Source organism: Rhinoderma darwinii, chromosome 2 (assembly GCF_050947455.1).
Source record: "Rhinoderma darwinii isolate aRhiDar2 chromosome 2, aRhiDar2.hap1, whole genome shotgun sequence".
Lineage (NCBI taxonomy): Eukaryota > Metazoa > Chordata > Amphibia > Anura > Rhinodermatidae > Rhinoderma > Rhinoderma darwinii.
Genome location: NC_134688.1, coordinates 121,022,406 through 121,044,565, shown reverse-complemented (window position 1 = coordinate 121,044,565; position 22,160 = coordinate 121,022,406).

Sequence of the window (22,160 nt, the reverse complement as noted above, 5' to 3'; positions counted from 1 at the left end):
TGGCCATCTTAGAGAAGACCACCCCACAGAAGACCTTTATAGAGGTTTCACTGTTTAATGTTGGTCATAGAAAAGCTTAAAGGGGTATTGCCATCTTAGACATTTATGACATATCCACAAGATATGCCATAAATGTCTGATCGATACGGGTCCTAGCACTGGGACCTGCACCTATACCGAGAATGGTCTCGTGCAGTGGCCATTGGCTGCAGATTCCAGGCAGATACTGATAGGCTCCAAGCGGCTCTCTCCATTTTACTCTATGGGAGTTATGAAAGGCTGTGCAGTGTTAGTCCCTGCCTGGAATCCGCAAATGCAGTTTTTGATTGAGGATACACTTCTAAGTTCGGCCCAAAGAAAGAAAAGTATAAAGGAAAGGCTGATATGTCTCCTCTGTCTCGTTCGCCTCATTGGGTATATGCTGTTGCCACTAGGAGGCATGGCTCTAAGAATAAAAAAGTGTTCTGTTTTTTTTTTTCCAATCTATCCTACTTACAGGATGACGCTGTCCCTCCACTTTTCCCAACGTTAGTGGGTTTTTTGCATTGTTTTTCCCCTACAATGCTGAAGACAATAGGGACATGGACAGAAGCTCCTCTGTTGCCGACCAGCCAATGTGTTGTCCCCTTTACTCACCAGTATCTCCTCGTAGCTGGCACATGGGACTTCCCTGCTGGTTCTACATTTTGTTGATGAAGTGGACTTCAAGACAGGTGAGCAGTATAAACCACCGCCCTGCCATGGCCTCCTGCGAAGCTACCCCCCACAGCCTCGCCATGTGAGACACTTGCTCTCAATTTTTGCATTGTTTGCCAGGCGCATATTTGGCAAATGTATTTTCTGGTGCTGCGCCCAGCGGGCCATTGTTGCTTTTCTGGGGTTTTTTGTTTGTTTTTTGGTCACCTGAACTGCTGGCGGCCAATTGCAGCAAGGATAAGGGGCTGGTCATTCTCTGCTACTCAGACGAGCAAGGACACCGCATCACATTGCCTTTGCAGGTTTGCTGCTTTCGGCGCTGGGAAAGCATTCAATCTAGATCAACTCCCTTTGGCAACCTCTCCCTCGTTCCTAAACCCTTCAGACGCAACCAATAATTTAAAGTAGGGGAGCATATACCTATAACATTCTGGTACTGCTGCTAATCAACGATTGTTATATCTGTGTTTGGGCATTTCTGGGCAATGCCTTTTGGTCTGGATTTGGTCATCATTTAGTTTTGCCTTGTTGATTAGGGCGGAGTACCTTTCTTGGGCCTTTATATACACACTTCAGGCCTGGATTACTCAGGGGCAGGTTATACAGTTTCTGGCATGTGCTAACTTTTCAGATTCTTGTTTGTGACTTCATTCCTTGTCGGTCTATGTGCTTGCTCCTATTGTTGGTCCTCTGAGGGTTCTGTTTTTTGCATAGTGGTTTGATGTGTATCCTGGAATCCCTAGTTCCACCGGTTTGTTTGTGCCTTTCCTGTGCGTTTGGTCTGCTGCCAAGCTGTTTTACCCTGCTGTGGGATAGTATTCATATAGGGTCAGTGAGCACTGTAACACTTGTCCACTGTCTATTCATCTGTTAACTGCATGCTATTCATCTACTATCCACTCTTCGTGCATGGTCTACATCTTCTACCTACGGCTTTTGGTTCCGCTCATCCACTGGTGAGGTACTTGTGCCTTTTTTTTTTTTTTTTTTAGTTTTCGGTCGGTCTTGATGCGTGCTTCACCCATGTGACATATTACTGACTGGGATCCGTCTCCCCCAGCGGAGTCTTGCCACATCCTGATGATAAATTCTCCCAGACCTCTCGCTTGGGCCTCGTGTTTCATTACCAGAAGATGTTTCTTTTAAATGGGCTACGCCTACAGTGGTGGATCCTCTGACCTCACATTTGGCCAAGACCAGTACGCTCCCTGTGGCAGACTCCGGCTCGTTTTGCGATCCATTTGACTGCCACATTGACTCTCCAAAGCGTCCTTGAGGCAGCTTGCTCAGCCTTGTGGACTATTTTTGCTACTGCACGGGTCAACGGAGCATCTGAGTGACTTTGCCATCTCCATCATGGCCTTCTTTCAGGAGCGTCTACTGAAGGTCTAGTGAATCAGTCTCAAAAACAGGCTACCAACTATCTATGTGAAGCTTCTATGGATGTGGCTTGCCCATCTTCGCTAGTCATCGGACAGCAAGGCAGAAGTGCTGGTCTGCCGACACTGCTTCAGAGCGCTTCTTTACGGCTCTACCTTTTCTTGGCTTGCATCTCTTTGGAGCCTACCTGGATTAGATAATCTCAGAAACCACAGGCGGAAAGAGTACCCGCCTGCCTCAAACGAAGGCTTGCCGTGCTCCTAACCTATTTCAACCAGGACTTTGTTTGCTTTCCTTTCACAGATTCATTGTACCACCGGTCAGCAGTCCCACCATGACTCCAAGAGCAGGCCTTCCTTTAAGCCCTGTTACAAATGGTGCCCCCACTCTCCGGCCACTAAGCCTTCGGGGGGTGAAGAACACTTCTGTCTGATGTGCACACTACTCAGGTGGGGGGGGCAGAGTTTTACTCTTTAGCGATATGTGGCTTTCTCCCATTTCGGATGGCTGGGTGCGAGAAGTAGTCTCCTCAGAGTAAAAGATCAAGTTAGTACACCTTTGACCCGACAGGCTTTTCCTTTTTCAAGCACTAGAATCTCTTTTGGGGCAAGGAGTCATTGTTTCCGTTCCTCCAATCCCGTGGGTTCTACACAAATCTTTTTGTTGTCCTCAAAAAGGACGGTTCAGTCCTTCCTATCCTGGACTTGACAAGGCAGGACGCCGATGTCCAGATCTGCCATTTCCACATGTTGTCGTTCCGGTCAAGGATGGCCCCCATGGAACTGGGGGACTTCCTATCGTCCGATATTTGGGACGTATACCACACATTTTGATTTCAGTCTCTCCTGCGCTTTGCAGTTCCTCCTTACTGCTAGCAGTTTGTGGCACTAATGTTCGGCCTGTCAATGGCCCTCTGGGTCTTCACAAAGATTATCTTTGAATCTGGCTCTGCTTCAGAGTTTTTCGGTTGTACCGAATCATACTAGATACCCTGGCTCATTTTGGATGGATTGTCACCCAGGTCAAATCATGTCTGATTCCTGGTCGGAGACTAACCTTCCTGGAAAAGGTGTTTGACACCACGTTGGCTGAGGTGTCACACTGACAAATTGTCCACCCTGCAAAAGGGGGCTCTTGCCCTGCAGCGGGGCACTCCAACCTCTCTCCGCTTTTGTATGAAGGATCGGGGCACCATAATCTTTTCCCAGTTTCACACTCGTCCACTTCTAAGGGCAACCCACTCTCTGGATTCCATGGACCGACTCCTTCTTCCCTTTCAAGTCCACTGGTCTCTTCTCTTGTGACTCTCCTTCTCGGTGATCTATCAGGGTCGCTCCTCCCTCCCATTCCATTGGCAGGTGCTCTCAGCGGATGCCAGTCTTCGTGGTTTGGGTGAAGCCTTTTGGAATCCCATGGGTAAGTGCCTTAGTTCCACCAGTACGCCTGCCTTTCCATTAACATCTTAAAGTGAGAGTGATCTTCTGTCTGTCACAAAGTCTCTTCTGGCTGGCAGTCTGGTCCAAGTCCCTGCCAGTGCCTACCTTTTTATTACCACGGTGGGTCCTGGGGTTCGGCAGCAATGGCCGAAGCCTTCAAGATTCTGATGTGGGTGGACCTTCATGTTCTTGCTTTCTCGGCTGTTCACGTTCTCGTGGTGGACAACTGGATTGCGGATTCTCTTAGTCGCGAGCAAATCGACCCAGGAGAGTGGGCCCTACATTCCAAAGTGTTCGCACAAATCTATTATGGGGACATTTTCTAAGATGCCAGAAAGACCACATCCAATCTCCAGGTTTCCCTCTTTTTCACCAGGTCTCTGGATCCTGAGGTGTACGCACTATGGGCTCACTTCAGCCTGATTTCCATGTTTCCTCTATATAGTTTTCAATGATACAAAATGGGTAAAAACAATACAAAGTAAATGGCAATAAGGCTGTGTTCTCATCTGCAATGGAGGCTCTGTAGCAGATTCCATAAAAAATACCCAGCAGAAATAACTAGTAAAATTACGAAAACCTGACTGAGCTCGGCACATCCGTTATTTTAGTTTTTTCTGTTCCTATGACTCAATCGAAAAATGGAAATAATGGCATAGATGTAAACAGAGCTTTACAGTGCAGACCAAGTTGGACTACACAGTGGAGTGGGGATTTTCACCAATCTTGTAATATAACAAAGGTGTGTCCCACATTCACGTTAACTCAATCCTCCGTAGCAATTTAAAGTTTGAGACTCTTGGATGACCGTGGAGGGGGGTGGCTCCGTTCTGCCAGGAGATGTAGACAAATGAAGGGGGGGGGCGGCATTCTCCTCAAACATCTAATCAGACCTGAGAAGGCTTCACCTGTAGGGAGGAAGCAGGCTTGAAGGGGGCAGAGAAAGTACTGTGAAAGGATGTGATCAGCGCCATACAACAAAATGATTAGGACACTGCAAAGATCAGAATAAAAAAACAGCGCAGTGAGTTTTTCTATCAAGCTATAATACTGCAAAGGTAAAGAATTTTATTTTTGGCATAATCTTACATGCTTAGGAGACATTGATGTGATATCAAAAAAATACTGTAAATATGGATGTAGCCATCTTTAACTTGATTCTGATAACTTTCTGCAGAGTGATATCACAACAAAGGCCATTGAAAAAGTCAAGATAAGAGATCTAGCCATTGTTTCTTTAATGCGTTAAAAGTTAAGGTAAAGATGGCTACATCTGTAGGAACAACATTTTCATCAAACATTTGTTGCCATAGAGACTTATCGAAATCTGGATCGGTAGTGTCAGGGTGCTGAGACCCCCATCGTTGCTGAAACTAAGGTGAAGAAGTGTTCAGCTGAGCGCTTTGCTCCTTCGGCTGTGATCAGTGCTCATAGTCAGGCTGAATATGGATCAAATAGACCGTCTATGAGATCCGTTTTCAGCCTGACGATAAGTGCTGACAGCCAAAAGTGTAGGGTACTCAGCTGAGGGCTTCTGCACCTTTTGCTTAATCAAAGGTGGAGGTCTCCGTACCCAGACCCCCACTGATCCTAACGTTTGATATGTCTCTGACATATCAGAAGTTTGATGAAAGTATAGTTACCCTTTAACTGATGTGAATTCATCACTTTTTTTATAGATGCTTTTTAGCTTTATAGATGCTTTTTAAGTCTTGACGGGCCTCAAGAGAACATGAATGGATATTACTTATTCTTTTAGTGGGACAGCATAACACTGATTTATATATTTTAGTGTGTGTTTATACTATAAACAATGGCACAGATTTACGAAGATTGGTCTACCTGTATTCCATAATAATTTTTATATTAGTGGTCATAATATATCCCAACATGTGCACATCTGATGGAGAGTATAATTCACACACAATGTTGTACCTGGTGGTGTCCATGTCTGCCTTTTCTGTTCAAGCTGTGCCTACGTCAACACCATTTTAGAGATGCATAATTTTAACTTAAATTACTTAACTGTCAACCAAATGATCTTTTGTTATAGTTAGGTCCAGAATTATTTGGACAGTGACAAGTTTTGTCATTTTAGTGGTTTACCAAAACATTGAATATACAGTTATATAATCCATATGGGCTTAAAGTGCAGACTTTCTGCTTTTAATTTGAGGGTATTTGTATCCTAATTTGAGGAAGGGTTTAGGAATTACAGCTCTAAGGGTATGTTCACACGCTGAGAGGCAGTTACGTGTGAAAAGACAGACTGTTAACAGCTGCCTCGTTTCACACGTAAAAGCTCCTCGTAATTTACGAGGCGTCTGAGACGCTCGTAAACCTTGAGCCGTGCTTCATTGATTTCAATGAAGAACGGCTCAAATTACGTGGCAAAGAAGTGCCCTGCACTTCTTTGCCGAGGCAGTAAATTTACGGGTCGTCGTTTGACAGCTGTCAAACGACGACTCGTAAATAACAGGTCGTCTGCACAGTACGTCGGCAAACCCATTCAAATGAATGGGCAGATGTTTGCCGACGTATTGTAGCCATATTTTCAGACGTAAAACGAGGCATAATACGCCTCGTATACGTCTGAAATTTGGCCGTGTGAACATACCCTCATACGTAGCTGCCTCTTTTTCAAGGGACCAAAGCTAATTGGACAACTATCTCAAAAGCTATTTAATGGGCTATTCCTTAGTTAATCATCAATTAAGCGGGTAAAAGTCTGGAGTTGATTCCAGGTGTGGCATCTGCATTTGGAAGCTAACAAAAATAATGGTGGTTTCTCTTGGCTCAAATACCCACAATATCTCTCTGACCGGAGCAGGCACAACTAAATTGGGTATGATCCAACAAAAACCCTAAATTACATATATAAAGTACAGTTAAGTTTACTGCTCAGACGGCACTGGTAACAGTCCAATATCATTCAGTATGGACACTCTCCCAGAAAAATGCAGTGGACAATCCGCAATCCAATGAGGGTGTAGATGGTAATTCTTATCCTTGTAGTTCCACCGAGCTCCTTATCGTCTCTCTCCACATTCAAAGAACTCCGGGTAGGAAAAGGATTCTATGTCTCTAATAGATGGAAAAAGGAAGACCCAGTGCACATCCACACCCTCATTGGATTGTGGATTGTCCACTGCATTTTTCTGGGAGAGTGTGTCCATACTGAATGATATTGGACTGTTACCAGTGCCATTTGAGCGGTAAACTTAACTGCATTTGGAAGCTGTTGCTGTGAACCCACAACATGAGGTCAAAGGAGCTCTCAATGCAAGTGAAACAGACCATCGCTAGGCTGAAAAAAAATGAAGAAATCCATCAGAGAGCACAAATGTTGGGAGTGGCCAAATCAAGTTTGGTACATTCACACTGGTGATCTCGTGAACTCCAAAAGGCCCGTACGTGCACAGAAGACGACAGTCGTGGATGATCACTGAATCTTTTCTATGGTGAAGAAAAACCCCTTCACAATGTCTACCCAAGAGAAGAACACTCCTGGAAGTAGGTGTATCTGCATAAAGAGAAGACTTCACTAAGATCAACCTGTACCTGAATTATGGGAGGAAGAAAGTCTGGAGAAGGCTTGGAACGGCTCATGATCCAAAGCACACCACATCCTCTGTAAAACATGGTGGAGGCAGTGTGATGGCATGGGCATGCATGGCTGCCAAGGCACTGGATCACTAGTGTTTATTGATGTGACTGAAGACCGAAGCAGGCGGATGAATTCTGAAGTTCTATACTTTTTGCTCAGATTCAACCAAATGTAGCAAGGTTGATTGGACGTCGCTTCACAGTACAGATGGACAATGACCCAAAACATACTGTGAAAGCAACCCAGAGGTTTTTTTTAAGGCAAAGAAGTGGAATATTCTGCAATGGCCAAGTCAATCATCAGTTCTCAACCCGATCGAGCATGCATTTCACTTGCTTAAGACAAAACTGAAGACCGAAAGACACACAAACAAGCAACAACTGAAGACCGCTGCAGTAAAGGCCTGGCAAAGCATCACAAAGGAGGAAACCCAGCATTTGGTGAGGTCCATGGGTTTCAGACTTTAGGCAGTCATTGCCTGCAAAGGATTCTCTAAAACATTTTATTCATGGTAATGTTAATTTGTCCAAATACTTTTGAGCCCCTGAAATGAGGAGGCGGTATAGAAAAATGGTTGCAATTTTTCAAAACGTTTCACAGGATATTTTTGTTCAACACCTTTTAATTAAACCTCAAAGTCTACACTTCTTCAATTGCATTTCAGATATTTTCATTTCAAATCCAATGTGTCATGTTTGGTACGTGGACCCACTGGACCGTACCACCTTGATGGTATCGCAGCTGGCCAACAGGACACAGGTCACAGTCTAGTGCGTATAGTGTACCTGTGGTAGCTCAAACAGTAGCAAGACAGGCTCGGCTGGGACTAAGCAGCGGGCAGGCACCAGGCGTGGTATACAGCACAGCATGACTTCAGCTCAACACGGCACTTGACCAGGATAGCACGGGATGCAGGTAGCAGGAATGGGAAACACTGAGAACTGGAAATCACTTAGACCATTTGCATAGACGACAACACTCAGGCATTGCAGGAAGGGGCTGGGCCCTCCTTATAGTCCAGGGTGCTCATGGGCTAATTTAGTACTAATTTCAGGTGCACCCTATGGGGCCTGGCCGGGAGAAGTGGAAGTGAACGCTGGCGTCTCCTGAGAAGGAGATGGGGACCAGCGCTCACTGTTCCACGGCTGCGGGCGTCAGGCGGTGAGTGAGCCTGACCGCCCACAGCCATGGGCATGACAATGTGGTGGCATGCAGAGCCCAAATCATTAAAGGTCAGGTGTCACGAAAACATTTTTTTTATATAAATTTGGTTTTAGTGTGTTATTAAAATAAATGTTATTTGTATTTTTGTGTTTTTTACTTCAGTATGGGGGCTGCCATTTTTTTTTTTTTTTTTTCATCTCTTCACGATTAACGACACACAGAGATGGAATACGACACATACGTCCCCATAGAGAATGTGAACGGGAGTCGTTCCTTTCAATATAGTGTACGCCGTCTGTGTGGGAGCGACATCCGGCGCCATTTTCATGTGGACTGGAAGCCGCGGCCGGACAGTAAAATGACTACTTCCGGTCGCGGCTTCCGGACATATGTTCAGAAGCAAGGACTAGGAGGCGAGGGGGCGGCGGCAGGAGCAGGTAAGTTATGTTTGTGTATGTTCGTGTTTTACTGTGTGATTACCACTGTATGTAAGCCTACTACACTGCATCCGCTCAAAAAATGGTGGCACACAGTGTAGGAGGTTTGAACTAGCCAGGATAAAGGAGGGGGATTGTTGAGCACACTAGAGCGAGTGTGTTTTCTCCAATTTTGCAGCATAAAGCAATGAGGTTGGTTTACCACATGCCAATGCTGCAATTTTGGGAATTGCTCCCTCTAGTGACCAGCACATGGAAATGTTATAAATTCGAATCTAATTTATAATATTTCCTGACTTGTGAAAAATTTTTAAAAATTAGAACAATGTGTAATCATGTATATACTAACTGTTTAACTTAAAATATATATATATATATATATATATATATATAATTTCTAGCGACACATTCCCTTTTAAGATTGTGTCACTGTCCAAATAATTCTGCAGACATAAAATGGCGACAGCACCCTGCGACACTAATGCCACCTAAACCACTAAATATAAATAAATATGCACTAAAGCTAAATCTACTTACAAATAGGGAGGTTCTTAGTGCACATTTTGATCAAAAAGTGTTAGCCCACCTGCCACGACAAGGCAACCTCTGTAAGGTGGGAACCTACGCTGCACATACACCCAGAACTGGGACTAAGCCTACATATATACCTGGGGATGGTAGGATCCAGCATTGAACTGATTAAAATCACCCAGGGCAGAATAATTCTGGACACGACTGAAATCTCCCTGGACCACCATAAACATGGCTGTTTTGAGTCGGCGCATTATTACTATGGTATGTGTCCCACATCTGCTGCTGCTTATCTTTGGAGAAACCATTGTATCGGATGTATGTAAATTCAACCTGTCCAATCCCGCTTTTGCTTGCAACATCCGATGTTGGGAGACAGCCAGTCTGTGGCGATCTAATCTCAGACTGTAACAGTTTCCTCAACTACTTGTTGCCCAAACACATTTGGTTCTACTTTGAGACTTTTGTTACTGGAAATCTTTAATTCAACCTTCTAAGCAAAGCACCATTGATCGGAACGGCCCATTGCTTAGAATGTTGTCTATATATGAATAAGTACTGCAGAAGGAATTAAAGCATTTAATGGTCTTGGTGGTGATCCCAGACAGCAAACATCAATAAGTTTATCTCTTTAGGCTTTTAGATGGAATTCTTCTTTAATACTTTTTACCAATATTAACAACGCTCCATGATAAATATATTCGTCAAGGCATAAAACTGTCACCGTGTCTTAGTGCACGGTGACGGAGCTGTAATGACCGCGGTCACAGAGATCTGACCATCACCGCTAGCCGGCCCAATGAGAGCAGTCCCGGGTCGGCGATCGCTCTGATTGGTCCGTGAAAATTCACGGACCAATCAGAGCAATGTCCTATTTAAATGAGGCAGTGGGAGAACGAGGGCAGTAATACCCGCTGTCAGAGCCAGGATCAATAATCGCAGTCCCAGGTCGGCGATCGCTCTGATTGGTCCATGAATTTTCACAGACCAATCAGAACAATGTCTCTCTCCTGGACGTACTATTAGGTCGTGATGTTCGCGCTACATGACCGGATAGTACCTTGACTGGAGGAATGGCCATTCCAGCCCCCTCCCCCCGGCACATACAGGAGCTGTGACAACTGCTGTCTCGCACAGCAATTGCCACAGCTCCTTCAGCAGGGACCGATCGCGGTGGTCCCCGCTGATTAACCCCTTAGAAGTCACGTTCAACAGCGATCGCGGTTTCTTAGGGGTTAAAACACCATAGACGTTCCGAGACATGAGCGCGGGCGCCGATGGTTGCTATGGCAACCGGAGGCCTAATAATGGCCTCTGACTATGCTTCCTACAAAAGCCTAGTGGGTCCTGACATAGTCCGGACCCACTATGCTTGCTGTCAGTGTGTAGCTAACAGCTGTAATACACTGCATGTAGTGCAGTGTATTAGAATTGCGATCAGGGCCTCCTGCCTCCAAATCCCCTAGTGGGACAAAAGTAAAAAAAGTTGTATAAAAATAAGTTTTCTAAGTAATAAAAGTAAAAATTCCCCTTTTTTTTCCTTATCAGTCTTTATTATTAAAAAATAAACTACATAATTTGTATCGCCTGAACTACAAAAGTACTTGGTTATTTATCCTGTGCGGTGAACGCTGTAAAAGAAAATAAGCCACACCAGAATCAAATTGTTTTTTGGTCACTTCACCCACAAAAAAATGAATAAAATGAGATCCCGCAGAATAAAGTGAATTTCATTTATAGTGCACGGTGAATGCTGTAAAAAAAACATAAAAAAACTATTGTAGACTTACTGGGTTTTATTTTTAGTCGCCACGCCTCTTAAAATAGAATAAAAACTGATCAAAAAGTCGCATGCACCCCATGAAAACTCCAATGATTGATTTCTTCAAGGGGTCTGGTTTCCAAAATGGGGTCACTTTTAAGGGATTTCACCTATACTGGTACCTCAGCTCTGCAAATGCGACATGGCACCCAGAATCGAATCCAGCAAAATCTACATGCCAAATAGCGCTACTGCCTTTCTGAGCCCTACCGTAATTGGGAGAAATTGGTTTTCAAATGTTTGGGTGCTTTCTATTTTTATTCCTTGCACATCCTAATGCCACGAAATGCATCAAAAAATCTGTGGAGTCTAAATGCTCACTATACCACTCGATAAATTCCTTGAGGGGTGTAGTTTTCCAAATGGGTCACTTTTGGGGGGTTTCCGCTGTTTTGGCACCACAAAACCTCTTCAAACCTGACATGGTGCTTAAAATACATTCTAATAAAAAGGAGGCCTCAAAATTCACTAGGTGCCCCTTTGCTTCTGAGGCCAGTGTTTCAGTTCATTACCGCACTATGGCCACATGTATTTCTAAAAATTGCAGAATCTGGACAATAAAATATTGAGTTGTATTTCTCTGGTAAAACCTTCTGTTTTACAGGACAAAAATTGAATAAAAAGGATTTTCTGCATAAAAAATAAAATTTGTAAATGTCACCTAGTTTTTCTTTAAATTCCTGTAAAACGCCTAAATGGTTAGGAAACTTTCTAAATGTTTTGAATGCTTTTCTAGTTTTTAAAATGGGGTGATTTATGGGGGTTTCTAATATATAGGCCTCTCAAAGCCACTTCAGAACTGAATTGGTACCTAAAAATAAAAGGGCGTTTGAAATTTTACTTCAAAATATGAGAAATTTCTGCTTATGTTCTAAGCCTTGTAGCGTCCTGGAAAAATAAGTGTTCAAAAACCATGTCAACATATAGTAGACGTATGGGAAATGTGAACTTACTATGTCTCTTAAAAGCCGACCCATTTAAATCCAGAAAAATGCTATTTTTTTTTCTCTACATTTTGCTATTTTTCATGTATTTATATCAGACTGTAAAACAAATTTTACTTATGATTTTTTTTTATACAATTCTTGGACAATTAAATCCTGGACTTGATCACTCACAAACAAAAACATTTTTTTTATTAACGCCGATTATTGTGCATGAGCCCACATCTGTCTGTTCAGAACATGGACCCCCACAAGTGGTCTTGAAATAAAAAAATAAATCCAACACCTGCGGCCTATAACACCCCTGAATTAGTGGAAGTTGTGCATTTTAGCAATGATTACACGAATAAATTGAGGATGTATTTCCTTTTACTGACTATGTCCGTCCACATTCAGCTGTTACATTCCTAATTCTGTACCGTGATACGGGCATGATATTTTTTATTTTTTTGGAGGATCTCTAATAATCGAGCTGTTATCAATACACTATGGGCTTTGTTACAGTTGTTTGTTCGGGTTCTTACTGGACGTATTACACCCGACAATTCTTCTGGAAATACTGACATTATTTTGGGGATTCGTGATCATTTACTGTTCCTATAGATGGTTTTGGACGCTGCCCCTTTATATATACTTTAACCGATTGGTTGTTTTGTGCACATAGCGGTTCCTAGCTTGCCGGGCAGGAGCCTGTTATGGTGTACCGCGTCACTTGGCACATTTGTCCCTTATATAGGGAATGATGGAGCTAAATAGACATGGTACAACCAGTCACTTAAAGGAACAGTGTCACCACAATTATTTTTTTAATATGTTAAAGATGTTAGTGCTTTATTAAAAACGTTTGGATTAATTTGTGTGTTTGTGTGTTACTTTTTTTTATTTTTACACTTTTTCTTCCCTATGGGGGCTGCCATTTTTTTTTCCATTTCTGTATGTGTCGATTAACGACACATACAGACATGGAATACGGCAGCTCTAGTCACATAGGGACTGCGAACGGGGCACATTCTATCCACTATCATGTACGCCGCTGTGTGGGAACGGTGCATGCGCCGCTCCCACACAGTTCAATTTGAAATGCGTGCCGTCCGGCGCCATTTTCCTGTGGACCGGAAGTCGCGGCCGGACAGTAATATTACTACTTCCGGTCGCGGCTTCCGGACTTGTGCACATTGAGCAGCGGCAGCAGACGGAGCGGATGGACCGGAGGGAGCGGCGGCGACTGGAGCAGGTAAGGGATTTCTATGTATGTTTGTGTTTCAGTGTGTGTTTACTACTGTATGTAAACCTACTACACTGTGTGTTAGCTCAAAAAATGGCGACACACAGTGTAGGAGGTTAGACCGTTCAAACCCCTCGTTTCTCCCGGCACTAGCCAGGATAAAGGAGGGGGGGATTCTAAGAGCTCACTAGAGCGAGGGATTTTTACCCAATTTTGCAGCATAAAGCAATGTGGTTGCTTTACCACATGCAATACTGCAATTTTGGGAATGGCTCCATCTAGTGACCAGCAATGGAAAATATTTTAAATTAGAATCCAATTGAATCCAATTTATAATATTTTCTGACTGTGTATTTTCACCTACACACTAATTGTTTAACTAAAAAAAAAAAAACATGTTTTGCTGGCAACACATTCCCTTTAAGAAAAAAAAAAAAGAAGCTTGTCATGGCAGCCCTGCAGGTGTTCTTCTATCTTGTGAACAGACTCGAGTTTGCTACATAGTTGGATACATTTTCCTCCATTTTTTTTAAGATATTGCCCGTCACTCCAGTACAGTATATTTTTTCCTCTGACTGGTTTTATATTAGAACAGAATTCTGTCCACAATTACATCATAACGTCATAGATGAGGAGCAACGGCTTCTTTAGCAAAACCTAGTCATACGTACAGGCAAATGCATCTATAGCGAGGTGCATCTGTTATGACTTCAGAGGATATAAGCTCCAGACTAAGGCCTCATGCACACGAACATGTTTTTTGCGAAAATCTGTGGGTGAATTGCGGACCCATTCATTGCTATGGGCCCATGTGCACGACAATGGTTTCCACGGTCCAAGCACTGGCCGGGAGCCTGGACTGCAAAAAATATAGGACGTGTCTTATTACATGTCTAATCAATGTGTGCATGGTCAGTGATGACGCTCCACGCCCGTCCGTGCCGCAATCATGGGCCGTGCACACAGCTACGGTTGTGTGCATGAGGCCTAAGAGTGAATTCACACGGCAGATTTGATGCAGAAATTTCTGCAATTGAAAATCCACTCTATTCCCCTTAGGGTATGTTCACGCGATGAGAGGCATTTACGTGTGAAAAGACAGACTGTTAACAGCTGCCTCGTTTCACACGTAAATGCTCCTCGCATTTTGCGAGCCGTCTGAGACGCTCGTAAATCTTGAGCTGTGCTTCATTGAGTTCAATGAAGAACAGCTCAAATTACGTAGCAAAGAAGTGCCCTGCACTTCTTTGCCGAGGCAGTCCATTTACGCGTCGTCGTTTGACAGCTGCCAAACGACGACGCGTAAATTACAGGTCGTCTGCACAATACGTCGGCAAACCCATTCAAATGAATGGGCAGATGTTTGCCGACGTATTGTAGCCCTATTTTCAGGCGTAAAACGAGGCATAATACGCCTCGTTTACGCCTGAAAATAGGTCGTGTGAACCCAGCCTTAGGCTGTGTTCACATCAGCGTTGCTCTTCCGTTGAGGGGTTCCGTCTGAGGTTTTAAGTGGGGTTGTTTTGGCAGAAAGCACATGGTTTTCTGCAAGCCTCATCCAGATGAATGGGACAGTCGCAGACGTTTCTGCAACAAGTTTATTGTGCATGATTTCATTCTTCGGGTAAGGCCCCCCCCCTGCACCCCCGTGATTACGGTCACAGACAGCCACGGACTGTTCCGCAAAATCAAAAAATAGGACACTTCTACGGCCCGAACACTTACCCATAAATATAAGCGAAGGTGTCCGTGGACAATAGAAATTAATGGATCAGTATTTGGATCTGTAATTGCGGATCAAAATTACGGTTGTGTGCACGGGGCCTAAGGCCACTCGAAGCATAAATACTGCTGATCTTCTGCAATGGATTTCATTGCAGAAAATCTGTACCATATTACGAAAAATCGTTTATAAATTGACCTGCGGTGCGGTTTTTTAATCCGCAGCATGTCAATTTATGCTGTGGAATCCCTAATTTTCTGTTGCGGGTTTTCCCCATTGAATTCAATGGGGGGATGAAGCCCGAAACAAGTAGCAGATGCTGCGATTCCGCTGCAAAAATCACTACTAATAATAATAATTAAAAAAAAATAAAAAAGTCTCTACTTAGATCTCTGCTTCTGCGTCCAGCTCGGCCTCCAGGGATGATATTTCATCCCATGTGACTGCTGCAGCGGTCACATGGGATAAAACGTTGTTGTGGAAATCAATGGCTCAAAATATATTAGACTGAAATTTATACGAGTCCAAACAGACTCTCAGGCCAGGCCCCATTATTCAGTATCCCAATTAGGATATTTCACCGATTATATATCGAGAGGGGAGAAGAAAACACACAGACTCTGCTGATATGCTCAAAATACTCCTCTGAAAGTTTATTTCCAAGCTCAAACTATAATACTGAAATTCAGAAGGGGTGTAGGCTTGAGGTTAACCAATCAGAGACAATGTGACAATATTTGTTCAGTAAAAAGCATACAATAAAATACATCCCAGATACATCATTATAATTCTTCACACATTAGGTTTGCAGGTGGCCTTATCTCTCTTGGGCAGAATGTTCCCGTAAGATGGCTCTCCCACACGCATACTTGCCACCCTCCCTTCTCACTCCCTGTTCCTTCTCTACAAGCTTCGCATGGGAACCAAGGTCAAAGATAAAACATACGAAATCAACATTACTTGTATTAAAGGAACAATGACTTTACTATTCACTACAAAAGAACCAAGATGGGAACTCCAGACAAGATGGCTGCTGCACGAAACTAAATCATTTAAACATTATCATCACTTTCACATATTACATATCTTAGTAATTCGGCATCCTGCTTGATAATTCACAATGTAATTTCATACAGAGAATATAAGCAAATAAACCATCCTTCACAACGTCATCCCAGGAGGCCGGATTGCAGGACGTCAGAGGGATGCATTGCTGTGACTAAGGGGAAGTATGGGCTTTTCTTTCTTTTTTTAATCTGCTAATTTCCACAGCGGACATTCCGGACTAAAAACTGCACCACAATTTGGTGTGGTTTTTCGGCTGGAATTCTCTGCGTGGACCAGGACGGAAACGCTGTGTACTTTGTGAACATAGCCTTAGACTGGCGTATGAAATGCAAGTCTTAGCAATCGATTATGATTATTATTATTCCTTGAAGCAAGGAATTTTTTCATTTTGCCTTACTGAATAACGACAGCCATAACTATTTTTTTTTTTTTTTTTAGATTTTGTACCAATAGGGGACTTTTGCTTTTATGATTTTTTTTTTTCTTCTTTATTTTAAACAAATAATGCATTGGAATTCCAATGCTAATGCAGTGAAAAACTGACAGCCACCTATTAGGCCATGCCTAAAACATGGCCTAATAGGCATCTATATATGGCAACCAAGGGGCCCTTTCTAAGCATCCTGGCTGCAATATTTAACAGTCGTTCCCTGCGATCGTGTCCCCTCCATTTGTTTTTATCACCTGATGCCGCGTTCAGTAGTCCGCATTATCGCTGTGCTGTACATTTTTGATGCTGTTTCTAAACAGCTTGATTTCAGCTCCGTAAATGTACGGCGCATGGCGTGAAGAGGTGAAATGTATTCTGGTGAATGCCATATTGTAGTTTAGGAGGAAACTTATAACTAAGTTACTCATTGTCATATTGGAATAACATGGTAACATAAACATAAAGTTTTCAGGTTTGTGAATGTCTATTACCTTGTCTGCCCCTTTTATGTATAAGAAATCGTCATCTATTCAAGCGGTTACTATATATACATGCCTACTAAAGAGCTCAATTTGGCAGAATTATGACTGCCAACCTCCTGGATAATAACAGAGGAGAAGGCAAGACAAGACAAGCAATTACATAGCACTGATGACTTGGCAAGGAATTGTAGGCAGAAACACTTCACAAGATCTACGACGACATATCATTTATGATTCTTCAAGTGGAAAGGTCATGTGAACATGACCTAAGAATAGAAAAAGCTTTAAAACCTTTATTTTAATTGATTTTATTAGGTGTTAATTTTTTTTTATATAAAAATTCCAGAGCCACAAAGAAAGGATTCTTTATATTGCTTCCAGATCATGATGTATGTCCCTAGCATTTTTGATCCCGAGGCCTGACTTTTGATCCTGAGCACCTGGCTTTACAATATGACAATTAAAATTTGTGAAATGCATAGTTATACACATGATAGTTTTGTACTTTTCTACACATCCTGTGTGAAATAGTTCTTAATGGTTGAGAAACATACATTATAGTGAACTGCTCGAAAATTATATGTACGTTCGCAGCTATAGGTGATGTGTACCTGTTCTTTCTTTTCCTCAGTGCTTGCTGCTTTTTAGCTCCGCTGTGATCTGTGACTGCAGCTTAAAGTGCTTATCCGGGGACCAAAAATGTTATAGCAATATTATATTTATGTGATACTAAGTAACTTACTAATATACTTTAACCCGTAGGCGCACCACGATGCAACTGTACATCCTGGTGGCCAGTGTCTAAGCGCACAAGGACGTACAGTTACTGTGCGGTGTTGTCGGTTACCGTGTGCATCGGGAACCAGGAGACCAGCTGTCCCTGACAGCTGACACTCCACTGTTGCCGATTAGCGGCTCGATTGCAATCGCCACATTTTAGGGGTTTCTAGCACATCGGCAGACCCAACAATGAAATCGCGAGGTTTGCCGATGGCTAGCATGTACAGAAGTCTATCAGGACCAGCCTCTTGATAGGCTTCCTGTCAGAGTGACAGGAAGTCACTGTCATTCCCGATGCACACTGTCGGTGACAGGGGTGGATCTCAGCTGTGGCTCTTCCCGTTTTTCATCATGGGTATGTTAGACTTCCATTTCATGCTTCATTTACTTCTTTAACATATCTCTTCCACTTCCTCCTATGCATGTTTAATCATTCTGCATGCACAGTATATGTGTGGTGTCCAGCATTTAGTTTGTACTCTGTTCAAACACTACTCCTTGTTTGAATTTTCTGGTCATTATCTGTATTTATATCATGTTCATCTTGTGCCGTTGGGCCATGTCTACATATGTTCAAATTGTTCTAGTTGGCCATTGACATATATTTGATATTTATAAACTTCCATTCTAGTCAATTATGGTCACCTGCACTAGCTATACATACCATTTTCTTTGGGGGACCTACACATCTTACTAGTTATTTGTGTATATTTGGGTAATTCCCAGTTGAGTTTCTGTGTTTTAACTGTTGGTCTATGGATTTTTAATCATTACTGTACTATTTACCTTATGTCAATGTATTTTTGTATCTTTCACTACTTCTTCGTTTCTTAGCATTCATTCATTTTTCGGTTCTATATATTTAGTTGTGATGCTTTTTGGGTTTAACACCCTAGAATCAACCCATTGTACCTCATATGTACTTTACTTTATATTGGGGCATATTGATTCATGTTGCTTTTTCGGTTTGTATATGGGAAATGTTAACTAGTGACTATTTTGTGTGGTATTACTATCTGTTTTACAAGCAGATCCATTTACATTTAGAAAAATGCTAATTTTTGCGCATTTTCTCTAAATTTTGGTGTTTTTCACTAATAAATATTGAATTTATTGACCAAATTTTCCCACTAACATACAATATGTCATGAGAAAACAATCTCAGAATCACTTGCAAGTTATGACCACAAAGTGACACGTCCGATTTGAAAAAATCGGCTGTGCCACATGGCCAAAACAGGCTGCGTCATAAAGGGGTTAATTTCAAATTATGTACTAAATGGTGCAGTTCAATACTCGTTACTTGTTCCTGGAAGTGCTGGAGCTTTTCTAATAATGATGCTCCGACACGCCCCCACTTGACTGAGGGCTTGCTTCATGTGCTATTCGTGAACCTGACCGCAAGCGGCTGTCACATTGCCTATATTGCTTGAGTCCCGAGCAGAGCATCAGCTAGCGCTTTGCTCTGGACTCCAACACTGCTTCCGATGTCCATATTTGGTCAATTCAGTGGTCTCCTATCGCTGGAGTCCCCGAGTAGAGCATCAGCTGACGCTCTGCCTGGGGACTACAGCACTTCTGCCAACGTCACTGTCCATGTATGGACAATGATGTCTGCAGCAGTACTAGAGTCCCCAAGCAGGGCATCAGCTGATGCTCTGCTTGGGAACTCCAGTGATAGGAAACCCCTGAAGTCACTGACCATATATGAATAGTGACGTCGGGAGCAGGGCTGGAGTCCCCGGCAATCAGCTGATGCTCTGCTCGGGGACTCCAGTACTGCTGCCGACGTCATTGTCCATACATGGACAGTGACCGTGACATGGGCAGAAGTGCTGTAGTCCCCAGGCAGAGCATCAGCTGATGCTCTGCTCGGGAACTCAAGAGATCAGAAACCCCTGAATTGACCAAATATGGACGTACGCACTGCTAACATAAATTGCAAATCCAAACAAAGAAGTAATTTATAAAAGGATTTATTGGGTTTTGAATGATAGGCTACGCGTTTCGACGCTGGACCAGCGTATTCATCAGGCCATATACAGTGAAGGAAATAAGTATTTGATCCCTTGCTAATTTTGTAAGTTTGCCCACTGTCAAAGACATGAACTGTCTAGAATTTTTAGGCTAGGTTAATTTTACCAGTGAGAGATTACATAAAAAAAAATAAAACAGAAAATCACATTGTCACAATTATATATATTTATTTGCATTGTGCACAGAGAAATAAGTATTTGATCCCTTTGGCAAACAAGACTTAATACTTGGTGGCAAAACCCTTGTTGGCAAACACAGCAGTCAGACGTTTTTTGTAGTTGATGATGAGGTTTGCACACGTTAGATGGAATTTTGGCCCACTCCTCTTTGCAGATCATCTGTAAATCATTAAGATTTCGAGGCTGTCGCTTGGCAACTCAGATCTTCAGCTCCCTCCATAAGTTTTCGATGGGATTAAGGTCTGGAGACTGGCTAGGCCACTTCATGACCTTAATGTGCTTCTTTTTGAGCCACTCCTTTGTTGCCTTGGCTGTATGTTTCGGGTCATTGTCGTGCTGGAAAACCCAGCCACAAGCCATTTTTATGTTCTGGTGGAGGGAAGGAGGTTGTCACTCAGGATTTGACGGTACATGGCGCCATCCATTCTCCCATTGATGCGGTGAAGTAGTCCTGTGCCCTTAGCAGAGAAACACCCCCAAAACATAATGTTTCCACCTCCATGCTTGATAGTGGGGACGGTGCTCTTTGGGTCATAGGCAGCATTTCTCTTCCTCCAAACACGGCGAGTTGAGTTAATGCCAAAGAGCTCAATTTTAGTCTCATCTGACCACAGCACCTTCTCCCAATCACTCTCAGAATCATCCAGATGTTCATTTGCAAACTTCAGACGGGCCTGTACATGTGCCTTCTTGAGCAGGGGGACCTTGCGGGCACTGCAGGATTTTAATCCATTACGGCGTAATGTGTTACCAATGGTTTTCTTGGTGACTGTGGTCCCAGCTGCCTTGAGATCATTAACAAGTTCCCCCCGTGTAGTTTTCGGCTGAGCTCTCGCCTTCCTCAGGATCAAGGATACGCCACAAGGTGAGATTTTGCATAGAGCCCCAGATCGATGTCGATTGACAGTCATTTTGTATGTCTTCCATTTTCTTACTATTGCACCAACAGTTGTCTCCTTCTCACCCAGCGTCTTACTTATGGTTTTGTAGCCCATTCCAGCCTTGTGCAGGTCTATGATCTTGTCCCTGACATCCTTAGAAAGCTCTTTGGTCTTGCCCATGTTGTAGAGGTTAGAGTCAGACTGATTAATTGAGTCTGTGGACAGGAGTCTTTTATACAGGTGACCATTTAAGACAGCTGTCTTTAATGCAGGCACCAAGTTGATTTGGAGCGTGTAACTGGTCTGGAGGAGGCTGAACTCTTAATGGTTTGTAGGGGATCAAATACTTATTTCTCTGTGCACAATGCAAATATATAGAATTGTGATTGTAAAGGATCGGCCAGGCACAGCTTCTGTATCCACGCCCATAGGTAATCAGTCTGCACCTGCTTCTATGTCTGTGAGACTGACACCATCTTCCACCACTCAGGATGGCAGGCTTAGGAGTGGGAGAGCCTATCACAGCCTGGCCAGACGGAGCTAGCCCCCGCCCTCTGTCTATTTATACCTGCCTTTCCTGTTCCTCCTTGCTTGTGATTCTTCTCGTTTGGTTTCCTGGCCCTGCTGCAGCTTCTGAACTATTTGACCCTGCTTCATATTGACCCTGGCTTACTGACTACTCTCCTGCTCTGCGTTTGGTACCTCGTACACTCCTGGTTTGACTCGGCTCGTTCACCACTCTTGTTGCTCACGGTGTTGACGTGGGCAACTGCCCCATTTCCCTTAGCTTCTGTGTACCCTTGTCTGTTTGTCTGTCGTGCACTTATTGAGCGTAGGGACCGTCGCCCAGTTGTACCCCGTCGCCTAGGGCGGGTCGTTGCAAGTAGGCAGGGTCTGAGTGGCGGGTAGATTAGGGCTCACTTGTCTGTTTCCCTACCCCCATCATTACAGCGATTTTTTTTTTTTTTTTTTTTTTTTTTTTTTTTTTATATAATCTATCTCACTGGTAAAATTAACCTAGCCTAAAAATTCTAGACTGTTCATGTGTTTGACAGTGGGCAAACTTACAAAATCAGCAAGGGATCAAATACTTATTTCCTTCACTGTACATTTACATTGCAAAGAAGCAACTTTAAATAGTAAGGGAAAGAAAGGGAAAAAACAGCCAAAAAAGGCAGGTCAGGGATAACTTCTGACGTCACTCAGGGTCATGATGATGCAAAGGGTCAAATGAAACTGCATGAATGGTTATATAAGTAGCAAAAAGATTTATAGTGGCAATTAATTCATGAGTACATTGGCAGCAAAGAGAAGGGTATAATTCGGATGGAGCTAGGA